Source organism: Macaca thibetana, chromosome 1 (assembly GCF_024542745.1).
Source record: "Macaca thibetana thibetana isolate TM-01 chromosome 1, ASM2454274v1, whole genome shotgun sequence".
Classification (NCBI taxonomy): Eukaryota; Metazoa; Chordata; class Mammalia; order Primates; family Cercopithecidae; genus Macaca; species Macaca thibetana.
In genome coordinates, this window is record NC_065578.1 from 35,289,239 (window position 1) to 35,312,386 (window position 23,148).

Consider the following 23,148-nt stretch of genomic DNA (forward strand, 5'->3'; position numbering starts at 1 on the left):
GCCCGCCACCTTGCCCGGCTAGTTTTTTTGTATTTTTTTTTTTTTAGTAGAGACGGGGTTTCGCCGTGTTAGCCAGGGTGGTCTCGATCTCCTGACCTCGTGATCCGCCCGTCTTGGCCTCCCAAAGAGAGCGCTAGGTTTGTATGGGTGAAACATCGTGCTCAGGCTGCATTAGAATTTAGATTGATGTAAGTACCACATTTGATGTTCCTTGATTTTTTTTTTATTTGTGGGAAATTTGGAAATTAGACATTAAGTACTTGCCTGAGTGCTAGGCATTTATTGGAATGGAAATACATGGTATGAAAAATCTTTTTTGATTGGTGTCATTTTCAGGTTTAATTCCTATCCAGATTATTTTTTTAGGGGTAGAGTAATTTATTGCTTAGATTGGGGCTTCAAGTGTTGTCTTCAGGATACTGGATTTTTATGATGAGTGAGCTAAAGCTTGTTTAGTGTCTATTTTGGGGCTATGGTAGGCAGATCTCTTCCCTCTGGTTAGTGTTATTACAGCTGTTGTGATGATCTCACTGAATGTAGCTAAATTGGACTTTCAGTTAGCAACAGTTTTAGAAGATTTAGTGTAATGAGCTGGCTTTTTTTTTTTGTTTTCTTTTTTTTTTGTAGACAAGGTCTCACTTCATTCTCATTTCATTGCCCAGGCTGGAGTGCAGTGGTGCAATCACAGCTTACTGCAGCCCCTCAAACTCCTGGGCTGGAAAGGTGACTTCTGATCTTGAGAGGATTGAGTGATCCTTCTACCTCAGCTTCACAAGTAGCTGGGACTGTAGGTTCTTGCCACCATGCCCGGCTGTTTTTTATTTTTTGTAGAGATGGGGTCTCCCTGTGTTGCCCAGGCTGGTCTTTTTTTTTTTTTTTTTTTTTGGTTTGAGACAGTGTCTTGCTTTATCACTCAGGCTGGAGTGCAGTGGGGCGATGTCAGCTCACTATAACCTCCGCTGCCCCCGTACCGGGTTTAAGGGATTATCCTGCCTCAGCTTCCCAAGTAGCTGGGATTACATGTTTGTGCCACCACGGCCAGCTAATTTTTGTGTTTTTAGTAGAGACGAGGTTTTACCATGTTGTCCAGACTGGTCTTGAATGCTTGTGCTCAAGTGATCCTCCCACCTCGGCCTCCCAAAGTGCTGAAGTTTCAGGCATGAGCCACCTTACCTGGCCAAACTGGCTTTTACATTTCGACATCTCTGTAAGGCCTTTGTTTCCCTGGTTCTGGGTAAGTTAATCACCCTGTATCAAGTGTATTCTAGCAGGGATGGCAATATCTTTGATTTCTGTTTTCCTCCAACATTTTATTATGAAAGATTTCAAGCATACAAAAAAGTTGAAACAATTGTACAGTACAGTGAGACCTACATGTCCATCACCTAGATTTTATATTTGTTAGCATTTACTTAATTACTTTGTCACTTCTTTCCACTAATAACTCATTTTACTTTTTTTTGTGGTAAAATATGTATAACAAAATTTTATCATCTTAATCATTTGTTTTTGTGGATACATTTCACAGTTTATTTACATTTTAAGACTAACCTTGATCTCAAAATCACATATCCCTATATGTGTTTTTTGTTGTTGTTGACTTCACGTAAATGCATGGCTTGTTACACAAAGAATATAAATATTTACCATGTCTGTTACATGTAACACATAAGAACAGCTTGTGACAGAAATTCATCAACCCCCCTATATTAAGGTTCTCCAGAGGGACAGAACCCAAGGATATATGTATAAATAAAAGGGAGTTTATTAGGAAAAATTGGCTCTCACAGTTACAAGGTGAAGTTCCATGATAGGCTATCTGCAAGCTGGGGAAAGAGAAAAACTGATCACGTGACTCAGTCCAAGTCCAAAAGCCTCAAAACCAGGGAAGCCAACAGTGCAGCCCTTAGTTCGAGGTGAAAGGCCCGTGAGCCCCTGGGAGGCCTCTAGTGCAAGTCCCAGAGTCCAAAGGCTGAAGAACCTGAAGTCTTATGTCTAAGGGCAGGAGGAGAGGATGCCAAGCATCTGTCACAGCATGAGAGAGTGAGCAGACTCAGCACGCAATCTACTTATCCCCCCTTCTTCTGCCTGCTTTGTTTAGCTGTGCTCAATGCTGATTGAATGGTGCCCCACCCACATTGAGGTTCCAGCTGGTTCCTCTCACAGTCCACTCACTCACATGTCAGTCTTCTGGCAACACCCTCACAGACATACCCAGGAACATTGCCTCGTCAGCCATATAGCCAATCCTCTGTCCAGTCAAGTTGACACCTAATATTAACCATCACAGCCCTTACCATTTTTTTGGTATAAATACAGGTATCAAAATAATCCTGGGTTTTTTTATTCAATATTTTGGATTTTTTTTTCTTGTGCATATTTTGGATACTACTAGAAGTCAGCACCTGCACCACTTCAAAAATTAACATAATTTGTGATAATATTTATTTTACCTGCTACTTTAAAAAATTTTGGCTGCAGCTTGTCGCTAAGCAAAATGGATAAAGCATGCCATTTCTGTTTTTCCTTCTTAAAATTTTTACTTTTCAGAAATACGTGCCGCTGCCACCGGACACTTCTCGCCACGCTTTTGTCTTATAAACCTGAATTCTCTTTAGAGTACTCCAGGTTTATGTTTAAATGACAGTGCCCTAACAAGAGAAAAAAAAACTGTGCTGTATTTTTCTTCCCATTACCTGAAAGCATAATGGGTGTGTGTGTGTGTGTGTGTGTGTGTATATATATATGTATACATGTACACACACATATATAAATAAAACATGTTCTTACAAATGCCCAGGTTATGTTTACCAACAGAAATTCTTTTACTTAATGTGTGGGTATTTTGCATTGTGATACTTAATTAAGACTTGAGTAGAAGGTTGACTTAAATTTAAGATCCGCTAAAATTTTCTTTTTTCTTTTTTTTTTGAGACGGAGTCTCGCTCTTTTGCCCAGGCTGGAATGCAGTGGCGTGATCTTGGCTCACTGCAATCTCCAACTCCTGGGTTCAAGCAATTCTCCTGCCTCAGCCTCCAGAGTAGCTAGAACTACAGGCACCCACTACCATCCCTGGCTAATTTTTGTATTTTTAGTAGAGATGGGGTTTTGCCATGTTAGTTAGGCTGGCCTCGAATTCCTGACCTCAGGTGATCCACCTACCTTGGCCTCCCACAGTGCTGGGATTACAGGTGTGAGCCACTGTGCCTGGCTAAGATCTGCTAAAATTAATTGTCATGATTTTACTTCTGGTGGCTGTGGAAGCTACTTATTTTCTTTGGATGTCATTAGATGTCTTAGCTCTTGAAGTACAACTTTAATGCTATATGGATTTTGCCATTTTGCTTACAGTGGTATGCTCCATGCATCCACCATCCTACTGGAATTATTTATTCCATTCATAATAATTTTTGGTATAAACCTAACTGATGAAGCTTTCGGGTATTTAGGTCTACATTCTACTTTCAGGTTATATATTCTGCTTTCATTTTTTTGTGTGTTCATTTATTTGTTTTTTTTAAATATTTTTTTTTTTTTTTTTTTTTTTTTTTGAGACAGAGTCTCGCTCTGTCGCCCAGGCTGGAGTGCAGTGGCCAGATCTCAGCTCACTGCAAGCTCCACCTCCCGGGTTCATGCCGTTCTCCTGCCTCAGCCTCCCGAGTAGCTGGGACCACAGGTGCCCGCCATCACGCCCGGGTAATTTTTTCTATTTTAGTAGAGACGGGGTTTCACCATGTTAGCCAGGATGGTCTCGATCTCCTGACCTCGTGATCCACCCGTCTCGGCCTCCCAAAGTGCTGGGATTACAGGCTTGAGCCACCGCGCCCGGCCCATTTATTTGTTTTTTGAGACAAGGTCTCACTCTCCCGCAGTACAGTGGCACAAACATACGAACTCCTGGGCCCAAATGATCCTCCTGCCTCAACCTGTGGAGTAGCTGTGACTACAGGTGTACGCCACGATGCCTGGCTAATTTTCTTTATATATTTTTTTATGTCTTTTTTTTTTTTTTTTTGATTGAGACGGAGTCTCGCTCTGTCACCCAGGCTGGAGTGCAGTGGACGAATCTTGTCTCACTGCAAGTTCTGCCTCCCGGGTTTACGCCATTCTCCTGCCTCAGCCTCCCGAGTAGCTGGGCACCCGCCACCTCGCCTGGCTAGTTTTTTTTTTTTTTTTAAGTAGAGACGGAGTTTTACTGTGTTAGCCAGGATGGTCTCGATCTCCTGACCTCATGATCTGCCCGTCTCGGCCTCCCAAAGTGCTGGGATTACAGGCTTGAGCCGCCGTGCCCGGCCTCTATATTTTGTAGAGAGCAGGTCTTGCCATGTTGCCAGGTTGATCTTGAACTCCTGGGCTGAAGTGATCTTCCCACCTTAGCCTCTCGAAGTGCTGGGATTACAGGTGCGAGCCATCTGTTTTGATTTTTTTTTTTTTTTTTTTTTTTTGAGACGGAGTCTCGCTCTGTCGCCCAAGCTGGAGTGCTCACTGCAAGCTCCGCCTCCTGGGTTCATGTCATTCTCCTGCCTTGGCCTCCCGAGTAGCTGGGACTACAGGGACCCGCCACCACGCCCAGCTAATTTTTTGTATTTTTAGTAGACATGAGGTTTCACCATGTCAGCCAAGATGGTCTCGATCTCCTGACCTCGTGATCCGCCTGCCTCGGCCTCCCAAAGTGCTGGGATTACAGGCATAAGCCGCTGTGCCCGGTCTCGATTTTGATTTTCTAAGGCATGTAGATAGATTTGTCAGGCTTTACCTTTATGGTTTATACTCATAGAATTTTGTTTGAAATCCTTCCTCACCCTGAATTCATACAGATATTCTCTTCTGTTCTAAAAATTTTAAAGCTTTTCACAGTTAGTGTTTTTTTTAAATTGCTTATTTCATTTTATTTTGAGACAGACTGGGTGTGGTGGCTTTCACATGTAATCCCACCACTTTGGGAAGCTGAGGCAGGAGGATTACTGTGATCATGCCACTGCATTCCAGCCTGGGTGAGAGTAAGACTCCATCTCTTAAAACAAAAATAGAAAGCTGATTGTGGTAAGTTGCTAACATTGCTTATAAATGCTTTGGAAATAAGATGCATTTTGTGAGGAACTTTATACTTAAGAATAACCAAGTGGCCTTGGGATTGATCTTTTGTGGGAAGGAAGAGGGTTGCCATTTGTTAATGGTGTTCATAAATTGCTATTGGATTACTATAAGCTGCAAAGCAGCTACTAATTTATTTTCTAGAACTAGGAGAATCAGATAATATGGACATTTTGGATAGGCATCTTTTTAATTTTCTAAAGATTTCCAACATTGGTAAGATTATTTCTAATTAGGAAGTTTGGTTGAAAATAAGTTTTTGAACTCTGTGTCAAATCTAGTAGCTACTTCCAATTTGTAGTTAAAAAAAGAAAAAGTCTTCAAAGGTTGAATGTGCCTTCATGGATTCTCCAGCATGAGCAAACTAATATATCTAAAACCGAATTCAAAATTTCATCTAAATTATACCTTCTTAGCTTTACTATACTCAGTGTCAAACTGATTTCTTAGTCACTTAGTTTTGAAACCTCCTCTTTGTTGCTTCTAAGTCTCGTCAGTTACTTGTTGAATGCCATGTGTATGTAAAACAGTTTCAGATTTCACTCCTGTGAGTTCTCATTTCCATTGCTATTGGATGCCTGGTGAGGAAAGCTCCTTTTCTCATATCTACCTGTACAATTTTACTTTTTTTTTTTTTTGAGATGGAGTCTTGCTCTGTCGCCAGGCTGGAGTGCGGTGGCATGATCTCAGCTCACTGCAACCTCCGACTCCCTGGTTCAAGCGATTTTCCTGCCTCAGCCTCCTGAGTAGCTGGGACTACAGGTACGCGCCACCATGCCCAGCTAATTTTTTTTTTGTATTTTTTTTTTTTTGAGATGGAGTCTCGCTCTGTTGCCCCAGCTGGAGTGCAGTGGCCCGATCTCTGCTCACTGCAAGCTCTGCCTCTTGGGTTCACGCCATTCTCCTGCCTCAGCCTTTTTTTTTTTTGTATTTTTAGTAGAGACGGGGTTTCACCATGTTGGCCAGGATGGTCTTGATCTCCTGACCTCGTGATCCACCCGCCTCGGCCTCCCAAAGTGCTGGGATTACAGGTGTGAGCCAGTGTGCCTGGCCAGAGCCAGGTTAACTACTAAGTCTTCCTCCTGAAAACTTTACTTTGTTCCTCTAGTTGTAAGTGTGTACCACTCTGGTAGTGCTGAATTCTGACATGTATTATATAGATCTCTGTGTGTGACTCCGCCTCTCCCAATCTTTTTGTTTTTGTTTTTGTTTTTTTTTGAGACGGAATCTCACTCTGTTGCCCGGGCTGGAGTGCACTGGCACAATCTTGGCTCACTGCATCCTCCACATCCCAGGTTCAAGTGATTCTCCTGCCTCAGCCTCTTGAGTAACTGGGATTACAGGCCCGTGTCGTCATGCCCAGCTAATTTTTTTGTATTTTTAGTAGAGATTGGGTTTCACATGTTGGCCAGGCTGGTCTCAAACTCCTGACCACAGGTGATCTCCCCACCTCAACCTCCCAAAGTGCTGGCATTACAGACGTTAGCCACCATGCCTGGCTCCCTCCCCCAATCTTACAGGTAAACAAACTCCTTAAAGACCTTAAATATGGTAGGTACGTGTCTTGCTGACTGAATGATTCTGTTCCAGGGTCTGTTCACCTCAAACCTGATAGCTTCCCAACTTTATCTTGCCCATCCTGATCCATCCCCTTATCCCAACAGTTTGCCTGCTTAGAAACATGCAGTGGCTTCCCATTTGCAGAGATAAAGTTCACTTTTCTTTTTACTTGGCATTTGAGGGTAGTTGTGTTTTGGTTCTTCCCTTGGGTAAATGTCTCTCATTCTTTGGCTCTTGATCATTGCATTTTAATAGCCCTTGAACAGTTATATTTGCTTTTCCAGCTGGGACTTTTTATATTTCGCTACCTCCTCCCCCTACCCACCAAAATCACGTATCTTTCCGTCAGTAGCAATTTTGAATAAATTTAAGATTATAGTACATCTGATAATAAGAGGTAACCTGAATGCATATCTGTGCTTATAGTTCTTCTAAGTACTTTCTTTTTTTGAGGTAGAGTCTTGCTCTGTCACCCAGGCTGGAGTGCAGTAGTGCAATCTTGGCTCACTGCAAGCGCCGCCTCCCAGGTTCATGCCATTCTCCTGCCTCAGCCTCCCGAGTAGCTGGGACCGCAGGCGCCCGCCACCATGCCTGGCTAATTTTTTGTATCTTTAGTAGAGACGGGGTTTCACCATGTTAGCCAGGATGGTCTCGATCTCCTGACCTGGTGATCCGCCCGTCTCGGCCTCCCAAAGTGCTGGGATTACAGGCGTGAGCCACCGCGCCCGGCTAAGTACTTTCCATGTATTAACCATTTAATTATTCCCTACAATCCTAGGGGGAGGTATGATTATAATCTGCATTTTACAGATGGAAGTGAGGCAAGGAAAGATGAAACAGATCCAGGATCGCACAGCTATTAAGGGGGTAGAGCTGAATTCAATCCTAGAGTCTGGTCCTAGAGCATGTAAATCTTTGTCCATTTTTTCATCGAACTCCAACGCAACTGGGGCAGGCAGACTGGTGCATGAGAGTATAAACAGTATTGTATCTGTGAGAATCTCAAGCACAGTATATAGGAATATGTAGAGTGAGGTCTTGTCGTTGGAGAAAAGTGGAGCGATCTTAGCTCACTGCAACCTCTGCCTCTTGGGTTCAAGCAATTCTCCTGCCTCAGCTTCCTGAGTAGCTGGAACTACGGGTGCACGCCACCATGCCTGCACATTTTTGTATTTTTATAGAGATGGGGTTTCACCATATTGGCCAGACTGGTCCCGAACTCCTGATCTCGAGTTATTTCTCCGCCTTGTCATCCCAAAGTGCTGGGATTATAGGTGTGAGCCACCGTGCCCAGCCTTTTTCTTTTTTAAAAATAATATGGGCTGGGCACGGTGGCTCACACCTGGAATCCAGCACCTTGGGAGACTGAAGCGGGTGGATCATGAGGTCAGGAGATCGAGACCATCTTGGTTAACGCAGTGAAACCCTGTCTCTACTAAAAATACAAAAAAAATTAGTCGGGCGTGGTGGTGGGCACCTCTAGTCCCAGCTACTGGGGAGACTGAGGCAGGAGAATGGCGTTAACCCGGGAGGTGAAGCTTGCAGTGAGCCGAGATCCCGCCACTGCACTCCAGCCTGGGTGACAGAGCGAGACTCTGTCTCAAATAAATAAATAAATAAATAATTAATTAATAACATTACAGGCATCACTGCATATTTATCAAAATTGTATCAATGGTTCTTTTTTTAATTTTCTGAAAAAAATTGTTTGATAACATACATTGTTCACATAACTTTTGCAAAAACATTGAGGGCTTCAGTTTTCTCAAGGGCCTTTCTTAGTCTTTTTTTTTTTTTTTTAAATTAACTTTTGGCCGGGTGTAGTGGCTCACCCCTGTAATCCCAGCACTTGGGGAGGCTGAGGCAGGCAGATGACGAGGTCAGGAGTTCCAGACCAGCCTGGCCAACATGGTGAAACCCCTTTTCTACTAAAGATACAAAAATCAGCTGTGCGTGGTGGCAGGCACCTGTCATCCCAGCTACTCGGGAGACTGAGGCAGAAGAAGCTCTTGAACCCGGGAGGCACAGGTTGCAGTGAGCTGAGATGGAGTCAGTGCACTCCAGGCTGGGTGACAGAGCGAGACTGCATCTCAAAAAAACAAATTAACTTTTTTTTTTTTTTTTTTTTTTGAGTTGAAGTCTAGCTCTGTCACCCAGGCTGGAGTGCAGTGGTGTGATCTCGGCTCACTGCAACCTCTGCCTACTGGGTTCAAGCTATTCTCCCACCTCAGCCTCCTCAGTGACTGGGATTACAGGCGTGTGCCACCATACTCCACTAATTTTTTGTATTTTTAGTAGATACGGGGTTTCACCATGTTAGCCAGGCTGGTTTTGAACTCCTGACTTCAAGTGATCCACCTGACTCAGCCTCCCAAAGTGTTGGGATTGTATACAGGTGTGAGTCACCACACCCAGTCTTAAAAATTGACTTTTAATCGTCAAATAAAATGGTATATGTTTATGATAAACAACATGATGTTTTGAAATATGTGTACATTATGGAATGATTAAATCTAGCTAATATGTGTATTACCTCATTTTTTTTTTTGTGGTGAGAACACTTAAAATCTCCCTTGGCGATCTTCAGATATACAGTACATTATTATTAACTGCAGTTACCATGTTGCCCAACTTATTCCTCTTAACTGAAATTTTGTATCTTTTGACCACATCTCTCATCTTCACCTTTTTTTTTTTTTTTTTTTTTTTTTTGGAAGATGGAGTCTTGCTCTGTCGTCCAGGCTGGAGTGCAGTAGCACGATCTTGGCTCACTGCAACCTCAGTCCCCTGAGTAGCTGGGATTACAGGCACACACCACCATGCACGCCTAATGGCATTTTTAGTAGAGACAGGATTTCACCATGTTGGCCAGGCTGGTCTCGAACTCCAGACCTCAGGTGATCCACCCACCTTGGCCTACCAAAGTGCTGGGATTACAGGAATGAGCCACAGTGCCCAGCCTCTTTCATCTTTTAATATTTTAAAAAATTATTCTTTTCTTTCAGGCCTTTATTTTTGTTAATCTCCTCAGTTGTTAACTGATCTGACCCTGCCATATCTTTATTTGTTGGTGGCTTTGACTGAGTTTTGAAGACTTTTTTTTTTTTTTTTTTTTTTGAGACAGGGTCTTGCTCCATTGCTCAGCCTGGAGAACAGTGGTGCAATCATAGCTCACTGCAGCGTCAAATTTTATTGTAGAGACGGAGGTCTTGCTTTGTTGTCCAGGCTAGTCTCGAACTCCTGGCCTCAAGTGATCCTTCTACCTTGGCCTCCCTAAGTGTTGGATTGCAGGCCTGAACCATCACAGCTAGCCTCAGCCTCTTTTTTTTTTTCTCTCCAGACAGCAGTTTTGCTTTGTCACCTAGACTGGATGGTGTAATCATGACTCACTGCAGCCTTGACCTCCTTGGCCCAAGTGATTCTCAGCCTCCCTAGTAGCTAGGACTACAGGCCTGCTTTATTTTTTTGTAGAGACGGTCTCATTTTCTGGCCCAGGCTGGTGTTGAACTGGCTTCTAGCATTTTATATTTCTTTGTATCCTCTGTAGTAGTGCTAGTTTCAGTAAATTATTATATATGCCAGGCCTCACTAGATTTATACTTGTGTCTTCACTGTTGCCATGCTTGCTCAAATGTTTATTATCTTGGGGCTCAAATTTACCTATTTAGCAAACATGGTGAAATCTACCATGTACCAGGCTTTGCGTTAGGTGTTGGAGGAGATACAAGATAAATATAAGGCACAGTCCCTATTCTTTTTTTTTTTTGTGGCGGCAGAGTCTTGTTCTGTCGCCCAGGCTAGAGTGCAGTGGCGTGATCCTCAGCTCAGTGCAACCTCTTTCTCCTAGGTTCAAATGATTCTCCTGAGTAGCTGGGGCTACAGGAGTACGCCACCACGCCCAGCTAATTTTTGTATTTTTAGTAGAGATAGGGTTTCACCATGTTAGCCAGGCTGGTCTCAAACTCCTGACCTCAGGCCACCCACCTTGGCCTCCCAAAGTGCTGGGATACAGGCGTGAGCCACCTCTCCCAGCCGGCACAGTCCCTATTCTTTTTTTGAGATAGAGTCTCGTTCTATCACCCAGGCTGGAGTGCAGTGGCACAAGCTCCACTCACTGCAAGCTCTGCCTCCCAGGTTCACACCATTCTCCTGCCTCAGCCTCCTGAGTAGCTGGGACTACAGGCACCTGCCACCACACCCGGGTAATTTTTTTGTATTTTTAGTAGAGACAAGGTTTCACCGTGTTAACCAGGATGGTCTCAATCTCCTGACCTTGTGATCCTCCCACCTCGGCCTCCCAAAATGCTGGGATTACAGGCATGAGCCACCACACCGGGTCCCACAGTCTCTATTCTTTTTTTTTTTTTTTTTTTTTTTGAGACGGAGTCTCACTCTGCTGCCCAGGCTGGAGTGCAGTGGCCAGATCTCGGCTCACTGCAAGCTCCGCCTCCCGGGTTCACGCCATTCTCCTGCCTCAGCCTCCTGAGTAGCTGGGACTACAGGCGCCCGCCACCTCGCCCGGCTAGTTTTTTGTATTTTTTAGTAGAGATGGGGTTTCACCGTGTCAGCCAGGATGGTCTCGATCTCCTGACCTCGTGATCCGCCGGTCTCGGCCTCCCAAAGTGCTGGGATTACAGGCTTGAGCCACCGCGCCCGGCCCACAGTCTCTATTCTTAAGGGACCTTCATGTTTAGTGGGAGAGACAGTTAATTACAATACAGGATGATAAGGGCAATAGTAGAACCTGGAATGAGATGCTCACTAACTCCTTCTGGAGAGTTAGGGGAAGGTGTTTTTTTTGTTTTGTTTTGTTTTGTTTTGTTTTTTAAGTTAAGGGAAGGTTTTACAGGAATTTACATTTAGCTGTTTCTGGAAGGTTTGGAATAAGCCAAGCAGGTGGTGAGTTTTTGTGTGTGTGTGTGTGCGCGTGTGTGTGTGCACGCGCGCGGTGGAGGTTGAGACAGAAGTGGTTGTTTGGTGAGAGGAGGCTATTCAAGGCAGTGAGACGAGTGTGTCTAGTGGTATGGAACAGGAAAGTTCATTAAAAAATGTTGTTTGATTAAGGGTAGAAGCATAGGAGTCAGTGGTAGAAGATGGAGTGAGTAGAGCAGGATTGCAATGTGCTTGTATTTTATTCAGTAAGCAGGAAGGACCTTTAACTGAAGGAATGACAAGATCGTATTTGTGACAAGTTATTCTGGCATCAGATTTGGTCTCTTCTTGTTTATAGATAAAAGCAATCTAGAGAAGTTGGTTATCCTGGTTTAATGCCTTGGGTTAAATGGGTTATTTTTTTATTTTTTTGTTTTTTTGAGACGGAGTCTTGGCTCTGTTGCCCAGGCTAGAGTGCAGTGGCCGGATCTCAGCTCACTGCAAGCCCCGCCTCCCGGGTTCACGCCATTCTCCTGCCTCAGCCTCCCAAGTAGCTGGGAGTACAGGCACCCACCACCTCGCCCGGCTAATTTTTTTTGTATTTTAGTAGAAACGGGGTTTCACCGTGTTAGCCAGGATGGTCTCGATCTCCTGACCTCGTGATCCACCCGTCTCGGCCTCCCAAAGTGCTGGGATTACAGGCTTGAGCCACCGTGCCCGGCCTAAATGGGTTATTAATCAAGTTTGGATGAAAATGTTTACAAAATTCAGCAGTTACAGAAGGTAGACTCTGAGTATATCATCTACATTTCCAACTCTAAAATTAGTTATTTTTTATTGACTGAAATTTCCTTCCAAATAGGCCCTTAGTGAATTAGGTATATTGATTTTTTTTGTTTTTTTTTTTTGGGACAGAGACTTGCTTTGTTGCCCAGGCTGGAGTGCAGTGGCGTGATCTTGGCTCTCTGCAACCTCCGCCTCCCGGATTCAAGCGATTCTCCTGCCTCAGCCTCCCAAGTAGCTGGGACTATGGGCGCCTGCCACCACACCCAGCTAACTTTTGTATTTTTAGTAGAGACCGGGTTTCACCATGTTGGCCAGGATGGTCTGGATCTCCTGACCTTGTGATCCGCCTGCCTTGACCTCCCAGAGTGCTGGGATTACAGGCGGTATATTCTTATAATCAGAGATTTAGCATCCTCTGTATTCTCTAGTAGAGTACAATTTAGCCACGTAATAGTGAGTTTAGGAATGTTTTCTAAGACTGACTTTATAAGACACATTAAAAAAATATACCTTAGAGGCTGGGCACAGTGGCTCACGCCTGTAATCCCAGCACTTTGGGAGGCTGATGTGGGCGAATCACTAGAGGACAGGAGTTTGAGACCAGCCTGGCCAATATGGCGAAACCCCATCTGTACTAAAAATACAGAAAATTAGCTGGGCATGGTGGCGTGCTCCTGTAATCCCAGCTATTGGCGCAATCTTGGCTCACTGCAACCTCCGCCTCCTGGACTCAAGTGATTCTTGTGCCTCAGCCTCCTGAGTAGCTGAGACTACAGGCACGCACCACCTTGCCCAGTTAACTTTTGTATTTTCAGTAGAGACGGGGTTTCACCATGTTGGTCAGGCTGGTCTTGAACTTCTAAGCTCAAGTAATCTGCCCACCTTGGCCTTCCAAAGTGCTGAGATTACAGGCATGAGCCACTGCACCTGGCCTGAATGTTCTTAATGTCACTGAACTGTACATATAAAAATGGTTAAAATGGTCAGTTGTATGTTATGGCACTGGAGATATAAAAAGGAATTTGATCTGATACCTGCCCTCAAGGAGTAGTTTACTTATAAAGTGCATGACCACTGGTTGTCAAGGAAATAGAGGCTAAAGTGGTAAGGAAATGCTGTTAGCTCATAAAAGTTTTGTAATGTGATAAAAAGATAAGTTCTGGGAAAGTAGTCATTATGAGTTCTTGACAAATCAGTCTGATCTACTGGGCTGGGATAACTCAGATGGGAAAGTTACTTTGCCCCAACCTCTCTGCACAGCCTGAGAACATGAGTTTAAAAACCACTGGTCTAGATAGAAACGTTCAGGTGCATCAGTTGGCATGTTTGATTCTTCTCTGTGTTGTATGTTGAGAACTTGAGGCACAGAATGATAGGGTTATTTAAGGAGCAGACTCATTCAACCTGGAATTAGGCATAGGCTTGGGTTTGTCGTTGACAGAGCATACTGCTCTTTTTACAGGTTTTGAAGATCGAATTAGTGTCTTACATTCTGAGTTTGCCATAAAGCTAAATTCTGAATTCTCATGACAATGTAGTTGTTTAATGACCACGAGACTACCCAAACCAGCTCGTTGAAGCCATGTATTTTCACAGTCATTTTGATACTGGCCCAATTAACAATATTTATTGAGTACTCCTTTGTGCCAAGCACTTTTTTGAGAACATTTTACATATATTAATTTATTCACTGTTCAACAACACTGTGAAGTGGGAACAGTTTTATAGATAAGGGACCACAGATAGTGAGATTTAATTTAAATAACTTATCCAGGGTCTCACAACTAGTAGTTGGTGGAGTTGGGAATCAAACATAGGCTTCAGAGCCAGATGTGCTCTTATTATTTATTGATCAGCTGCTTTGGAAATTGCTTTGGGATGACTAATTACTGACTTTTACTTGCTTTACTCTGAGTTGCTGGGCATAAATATTAAAAAATATCAGTTCCTGCCATTTGGGAGCCTTACAGTTTTGAGAATTGCTATTCATTAGGGTTTATTATTATTATTATTTTTGAGATGGAGTTTTGCTCTTGTTGCCCAGGCTGGAGTGCAGTGGCACGATCTTGGCTCATGCAACCTCTGCTTCCCGGATTGAAGCAATTCTCCTGACTCAGCCTCCCAAGTAACTGGAATTATAGGCATGTGCCACCATGCCACGCTAATTGTGTGCTTTGGTAGAGACAGGGTTTCAGCATGTTGGTCAGGCTGACCTGGAACTTCTGACCTCAAATGATCCACTTGCCTTGGCCTCCCAAAGTATAGGCATGAGCCACCATGCCTGGCCAGGGTTTATTCTTATTGGCCATCTGTACTAAATGCATTTGTTAGACAAATGATGAAGAAAATGGGTTGACAGTCTTTCTCTCCAAAGGGTCAGATACTTTAGGCTTTGCTGGCCAAGAGGCAAAGTTGAGACTACTATGTGGGTACTTACATGACAAGAGAGAAAACAAATTTGCACAAAGTCTTCATTTCAAAATACAATAATCAGGCTGGGCACAGTGCCTCACACCTGCAATCCCAGCACTTTGGGAGGCTAAGGCAGGCAGATCACCTGAGGTCAGTTCAAGACCAGCTTGGCCAACATGACGAAACCCCGTCTCTACTAAAAATACAAAAAAATCAGCCAGGCGTGGTGGCGCACGCCTGTAATCCCAACTACTCGGGAGGCTGAGGCACACGAATCTCTTGAACCTGGAGGACAGATGTTGCACTGAGCCAAGACCACGCCACTGCACGCCAGCCTGGGTAACAGAGTGAGACTATATCTATAGATACGCATATATGTATCTGTAAATGTAAATAATGAGTATAATTTTTGTAATAACAGGTCTATAAGAATGGAATTCTGCTTTTGAGGAATACAGTTTCACTTAATTGGGGCTCCAAGTTAGCATTGCCTTTCAAAATTGAGGGCAAACATTTTTGTTAATGCTGATTTGTCATGAAATTTTATATGTGTCATCTTTGAAAATGTCTTCACGCAGATGGGTACTGCCAGATACTTATATTAATCTGTGAACATGTGATTTTAATTGAGCAGATTTATCTTTTGAAAGGCGCAGAAATATGTTAGATTCTTGATATTTGTCTTTTAGCATACCACAACATTGCAGATAAATCACTTCCAATTGAAGATTAGATGGAAGCTCCTTAGCTGCACAGTTAGACAGATTTTGAAATATGGAGATTTACTTTACACATACATTGAGACTGGAAATATGCTGGAACTGTAGTTTGAGCTCAGAAAATCTGCTTCAAATTTGTGTGGGGATGGAGATACCACTTCTTGTTCAACTTTTGACAGTATGAGAAGTGAATAAAGTAATTTGACATTTCTTAAAATCGAAACATTTCTTGTCATTAGTATTATTTTATCACAGTATGTGTTTCCCATAGAAGTGCTATTTTGACTTCTAATTGTATTTTATTTCTTTGAGACAGAGTCTCCCTCTGTCACCTAGTCTGGAGTACAGTGGTGAGATCATAGCTCACTGCAACTTCAAACTCCTAGGCTCAAGCAAGCCTGTCCCAGCCTCCTGAATAGCTGGGACCACAGGTGTACGTCATTGAGTGAAGCTAATTTTTTTTTTGTGTGTGTGGAGTTGGATCTTGCTGTGTTCACTAGGCAGGTCTCCAACTTCTGACCTCAAGCTGTCCTCCCACCTTGGCCTCCCAAAGTGTTGGGATTACAGATGTGGGCTACTGTGCCAGGTCCGTGTAATTTTAAATTGAATTCATTAAGTCTGCAACAAAAGCTAACTTCCAAAGCTGTTTGGTATCCACAACAATAATAGTGGTTAAGGATGGTTCTTGTTGAAAAATTTCATACTCAGCCCTGAGCTTTTCGAGAAAGATAAAATTTTACTGCTTCTGATTTATCAAACTGCCGTGTGGTAGGGCAAGTCAGGACATTCACCTTTTTCTCAGCACTACACTCCAGCCTAGGTGATGGAGACCATGTCTCAAGAAAAAAAAAATCTGCAGAGAAACTGCTGATAAATAACCTTACATTTTCACAACGTTTGTCAATTTTTCCAACTAAGTCCTTTTCTTCTCTACACATATTTTTTACCGTCATTTGCTTTCCTGTAAGTTGGGAATATTGTGATGAGTGCTTAGTTTTTTAATATCAATGTATGTTGTATTTTTGGCATATCTGTGGTGTCATTTCATAATAAACACAATGATTTGCCATCAAATTCAATAACAAAATGATCTACACTTCACACTGTGCTTTAAAAGGGTAAAATCAACGTCTGCTTTTCTTGTTTTGATATGGATATGCACTGGTAATTAAAAATAATAAAATGTGATACTGCCTATGCTGTTGAGTTATAACTGTCACTGCAATTTGTAGCAGCAAAGCAGTGAGACCACTGAAGGCAGTCCCTGTTGCAGCTACTCAGATCTCCTGTCTTAGTGTGCAGGTAGCCACATGTAAATGAATGTGACTGTTCCTGTAAAATTGTTTATGGGTGTGTAAATTGGAATTTCTCTAGCCCAGCAGCTGATATGGGGGAAAAAAAGAAGTTGGAATATTGCATAATTTTTACTTGTAATGAAGTATTCCTTTTTTTTTTTTTTGAGATGGAGTCTTGCTCTGTCACCCAGGCTGGAGTGCAGTGGCGTGATCTTGGCTCACTGCAAGCTCCACCTCCCGGGTTCACACCATTCTCCTGCCTCAGCCTCCCGAGTAGCTGGGACTACAGGCGCCCGCCACCACGCCCGGCTAATTTTTTGTATTTTTAGTAGAGGCAGGGTTTCACCGTGTTAGCCAGGATGGTCTCCATCTCCTGACCTTGTGATCTGCCCTCCTTGGCCTCCCAAAGTGCTGGGATTACAGGCATGAGCCAGCGCGCTCAGCCTGAAGTATTCTTTTGATTAAAAAAAAATTTTAAAACAGAAACCATTCTTAGCTCATGGATGGTACAAAACCAGACATTGGGCTAGATTTGGTCTGTGTGCCATAATTGCTATCCCCTATTACAGAAGGCTCTGAATACATGACTCATTTGGAAGTGATCTGTTTTCTTTCCAAACCCATCTGTAGTAATTTTATCAGTCTTGGATCAATCTTGATTTCCACTGATACCATGAAAACTACCTGGAGCAGACATTGCAGTTTTCTGTGGTAAAACCTAAGGGCTTATTTGCTCAGCTGTCATTATCTTATTCTTAGTATTTTTTTTTCCAGCAGGGAATGGCTGAGATTACATTTTGTTATTCATTGGATTCTTTGGGTTAACTTGAATAGAAGACACTGTCTTCTTTTTTTCACTTTTTAATTACTATCATCATGCTTTTGAAACAAGAACACATTAGTCCTCAAGTATTACATAAACTTGTTACGCCTGGTGGTTTAAAGGACTAGCTTTGACCTCAGGTTCACAAGAGTGGGCAAGGTGTTTCCTTGTGTTCTGTAGTTCTCAATAAAAGATTGCCAGGGGCCAGGTGCTGTGGCTCACACTGTAATCCCAGCACTTTGGGAGTCTGAGGCTGGTGGATCATTTGAGGTCAGGTGTTCAAAACCAGCCTGGGCAACATAGTGAGAACTTGTCTCTATTTAATTAAAAAAAAGATTGCCAGGCCAGGTGCAGTGGCTCATGCCTGTAATCCCAGCACTTTGGGAGGCTGAGGCGGGCAGATCATTTGAGGTCAGGAGCTTGAGACCAGCCTGGCTAACGTGGTGAAACGCTGTCTCTACTAAAAATACAAAAAACAAAAAAAAAAGCTGGGTGTGGTTGTGCACGCCTGTAATCCCAGCTACTAGGGAGGCTGAGGAAGGAGAATTACTTGATCCCGGGAGATGAAGGTTGCAGTGAACTGAGATCGCACCATTGCACTCCAGCCTGGGCAAGGGAGTGAGACTCCGTCTCTCAAAAAAAAAAAATTACCAGGGGTACATGAGGTGAGATAAGGAAAAAAAAAAATCAATCTTGTTTGCCATAGGAGATAAAAATGGTATGGTCCTAGAATGTTAGTGTTTACCTTTTGTTTGGATTTGGAAACCATATCGTTATTTAAGGTCTAATAATGTGTGGAACATGGGAGCATTCTGAGTGACGTTGTGGTCTAAGGCACTGTTGTCCTTTATCTGGGTTATTATTATTATTTTATTCTTTTTTGAGACAAAGTCTTGCTCTGTCACCTAGCCTGGAGTGCAGTAGTGTGAACGTGGCTCACTGCAGCCTCTATCTCCTGGGCTCAAGCAATTCTCCTGCCTCAGCCTCCCATAATTTTGGGATTATAGGTGTGAGCTGCCACATCCGCCTGCCTGGATTATTTTGGGCATTGTCTACTAATTTCTTCTATTCGTGGCCCATTAAAATCTGTTCTCCACTCAGCAGCCAGCATGTATCATTGCAGTTTGTGGTATTTTGAAACATAATTATGCTTCTATTTTATGCTCTAAACACTCCAGTGGCTGCCCTCATTACCCAGAGGAAAACCAAAGTCCTTACGATGATTGCAAGGCCCTGTCCATTCAGCCATGTTTCTGACCTGATCTACCAACAGATCGTTGGTAACTTTTTGCATTGCAGACATTCTTTTTTTCCTTTTTTTTTTTTCTTTGAGTTGGAGTTTCGCTATTGTTGCCCAGGCTGGAGTGCAGTGGTATGATCTTGGCTCACTGCAACCTACACATTACTAATTGTCCACTTATTCAACAAATAATTTATTAAGTACTGACTACATGCCAGGCACTATTCTAGACACTGGAGGTTGAATGATTTAAAAGTCCCTTCATGCCTGGAACTGACATTCTAGAAAGCAGATGGGGGCACATGGAGGAGTAAGAGTTACACAATTTTATATCAAGTATTGATATAAAATTTTATATCTAATGAGACAGCTCAGCAGAGACTGGAAGAGAGAGTATACTGGGCTTTATCTGAGGAAACAGCAAATGCAAAGACCCTAGGGAGGAAACATGCTTGGCTGTCTGAGGAAGAGACAAAAATAAGAATGTCTGCAAAGTTCGCCGGGCGCATCACCTGAGGTCGGGAGTTCAAGATAAGCCTGACCAATGTGGAGAAACCCCGTCTTTACTATAATACAAAATTAGTCAGGCATGGTGGCTGGTGCCTGCAATCCCAGCTACTCAGGAGGCTAAGGCAGGAGAATGGCGTGAACCCGGGGGGCGGAGCTTGCAGTGAGCTGAGATCCGGCCACTGCACTCCAGCCCCGGCGACAGAGCCAGACTCCGTCTCAAAAAAAAAAAAAATAAAGGAAATATGATGGGGTAATAAAGTGGGATATTTGTGTGTGTACTTTTGCCATCTGGTTAGAATTAGAGGGAAAGATGGATGTATTGGAAACGATTGTGTTTTTTTGTTGTTTTGAGACAGAGTCTTGTTCTGTCACCCAGGCTGGAATGCAATGGCATGATCTCGGCTCACTGCAACCTCTGCTTCCCGAGTTCAAGGGATTCTCCTGCCTCAGCCTCCCAAGTTGCTGGGATTACAGTCATGTGGCAGCATGCCCGGCTAATTTTTGTATTTTTAGTAGAGGCATGGTTTCACTATGTTGTCCAGGCTGGTCTCGAACTCCTGACCTCGTGATCCACCTGCCCTGGCCTCCCAAAGTACCGGGATTACAGGCGTGAGCCACCGCGCCCGGCCTGGAATAGGTTGTTTTTTAAATTCAGCATGTTACAGCGTAAGAGCAGTTTGCAGTCCTGTGGCAGACATGGGTTTTCCCTCACTAGCTAGGCAGAGCTGACTGATGTGAGCCCCTTGTGCCTCTGGAGTGAGGAATCGGGGGAAAGAAGTTTTGACTGATGTAACTTAGGCTGAATTAGAAGAATAAATGGCAAGAAGACATGCAAAAGTATTTTGAATGAGTTTTTGAAAGTGCTGTATTTGTACTTGTATCAACTAAGTAAATACATATTGACATTGTTATTTGGTAAAGGATCTGAATACTAAGCCTCATCTAGCTAAGACAGTCGTATCCTGTTAGTACTATTTTTTTTTTTTTTTTTTTTTTTGAGGTGGAGTCTCACTCTGTCCCCCAGGCTGGAGTGCAGTGATGCAGTCTCAGCTCACTGCAAGCCTCCACCTCCTGGGTTCACGCCACTTTCCCACCTCAGCCTCCTGAGTAGCTGGGACTACAGGCGCCTGCCACTGTGCCCGGCTAATTTTGTTTTTGTGTTTTTAGTAGAGACGAGGTTTCACTGTGTTAGCCAGGATGGTCCCGATCTCCTGACCTCATGATCAGCCTGCCTTGGCCTCCCAAAGTGCTGGGATTACAGGCGTGAGCCACTGCCCCGGCCTTTTGTTATAGTAATATGAACAACAACAAAGCTTTGATAAGCCAGGAGTGAGGACATCTGATTACTTACATGAGCTTCCTGGTCTTGGAACTCGATTTTCCTATTTGTTTTGGAAAACGCTGTACAGAGCTTTGATGTATGACTATGTTCATAGATCTGGGAATGAACAACTGGAGCAGAAGGGAATTTTTGTGCTTTTATGGGTGGGTATGGGGAGTGATTTTACCTTGAAATGCGTTTGTTAAATTCATTTTGGTATACCTCTGTTCATTTCTGTCTTATTTTAAACATCTGATTCTTGTCAGGTTCACCAGGTTGAGTTTTATGGAGCTTGTGAATTAGTCTTGCGTAATGAAAACTTTAGCACCTGAAATATTGCCAGTGAAAGTATCAGGTTACAGGAAGGAAGGTTTTTGCTTTCCATACTATAGGAGGTTAGATGGATGAAAACATGTCAGACAGAGGCAGACTATCTCGTACTTTGAGAGAAAAGCTTGGGTCCTTTTGGAGTAAAGATGAGGGCTAAAGTAGGGTTTGTGTTTATAGATTTCAAGCATCAGTAACAGAATCTGCATTTGGGTGGCCATTTTATCACTACTTATTTTCTCTCATTTCAGAAGTGTATCCTGACTTGTAAATTGAAGAAGCCGGTAGCGCTGCGGGTGTTCTTTTGGAGTAGTGTCTGGAATCCAGTGCAAGTCGAATCATTGTTCAAATAAGGTAAAAGCATGGTGGTAAAAGAAACTAATAACTTCACTAATTTGTAAAACCCATAATATGTTAAAAATTGATTATTTCGAGACCAGCCTGTGCAACATGGTGAAGTCCTATCTCTACAAAAAATAAAAAAATTAACCAGGCATGGTGGCGCACACCTGTAGTCCCAGCTGCTTGGGAGGCTGAGGCAGGAGGATAGCTTGAGCTCAGTAGTTGGAGACTGCAGTGAACCATGTTCATGCCCCTGCATTCCAGCCTGGGTGATAGTAAGACCCTGTCTCAAAAAAAAGAAGAAAAAAGAATTGATTATCCAGACGATTCCTTAATGGAAGTTCTGGATTCTTGTGAAACAGTATTTGTTTGAAAAAGGTTGTCTATAAACTTGACATCTATAATCATTGTTAATATTTTGGGAAGCAGTCCCTTTTCATGCTTATGTTACGTGTTTAATTAAAATCGGGGGCCAGGCGTGGTGGCTCATGCCTGTAATCCCAGCACTTTGGGAAGCCAAGGCAGGTGATCACTTGAGGTCGGGAGTTCGAGACCAGCCTGGCCAACATAGTGAAACCCCGTCTCTACTAAAAATACAAAAATTAGCCAGGTGTGGTGGCGGACACCTGTAATCCCAGCTACTTGGGAGGCTGAGGCAGGAGAATCACTTCAACACAGAAGGTAGAGGTTGCAGTGAGCTGAGATCTTGCCACTACCCTCCAGCCTGGGCAACAGAGCAAGACCTTGTCTCAGAAAAACAAAAACAAACAAAAGCTTTTTACATGTGCAAAAACACTACAGTAGATATATCAGACCATCAGCTCTCTAGGGCTTTTTATGAAAAACAGCAGTTCTTCCACATTCCCCTTCCCAGCCCCTTAGAAGCAGTCATTTTCAACTCTCCAGTTCCTTTTGGTATATCTCTGTAAATAATAAGCCTCTTTTGCTTTATAGTGTTTGTTATTATTTATTAACTTCACTTATATAGTGGTAGTTTTTGGTAGGCTTACCTGACCACCTCATATGCCAACATTAATTTTCACTCTGGGGCCGGGCGTGGTGGCTCACGCCTGTAATCTCAGCACTTTGGGAGGCTGTGGCAGGCGGATCACAGGGTCAGGAGATTGAGACCATCCTGGCTAACACGGTGAAACCCCGTCTCTACTAAAATAGAAAAAATTACCCGGGCGTGATGGCGGGCACCTGTGGTCCCAGCTACTCGGGAGGCTGAGGCAGGAGAATGGCATGAACCCAGGAGGTGGAGCTTGCAGTGAGCGGAGATTGTGCTACTGCACTCCAGCCTGGGCGACAGAGCGAGACTCTGTCTCAAAAAAAAAAAAAGTCACTCTGTTTATAATGTAGTTTTAGTCATGGCAGTATCATGGTTTACAATGTTATGATTACATAAAGCTTATTCACAGCCCAGTCATTTTACATGTTGTGTTTACTTTTCCTTTTTTGCACAACTATTTATTTTCTGTTTTTAATTATCTTTTTCTCTATTTTGCTTAGTTTCTATGTCTTTATCAGTAATTTCTCCCTAAACTCTAACCAGAAGTGTAAATCTTCCACAATACATTTAAGCATTTTGGCTATATTATAAATTCTATCTTGGGCTAAGCGCAGTAGCTCACACCTGTAAGCCAAGCACTTCGGGAGGCCAAGGAGGACAGATCACTTGAGGCCAGGAGTTCGAGGCCAGCTGGCCAACATGGTAAAACCCCATCTCTACTAAAAATACAAAAATTAACTGGATGTGGTGGCGTGTGCCTCCCAGCTACTCGGGAGGCATAGGCAGGAGAATCACTTGAACCCAGGAGGCAGAGGCTGCAATGAGCCGAGATCAT

The 23,148-nt window shown here is 43.3% G+C and overlaps 1 protein-coding gene across 4 annotated transcripts in view; it reads left to right on the top strand.

The window, feature by feature from the left end:
* The window catches only part of THRAP3 (thyroid hormone receptor associated protein 3), a 104,025-nt gene that overhangs the window by 34,167 nt on the left and 46,710 nt on the right, over positions 1–23,148 (top strand). For all 4 annotated transcript variants that reach the window (XM_050797995.1, XM_050797980.1, XM_050798004.1 and 1 more), the window contains one exon: positions 21,211–21,313. The gene's annotated coding sequence lies outside the window, so the exon portion shown is untranslated. The remainder of the gene's footprint in view (positions 1–21,210; positions 21,314–23,148) is intronic.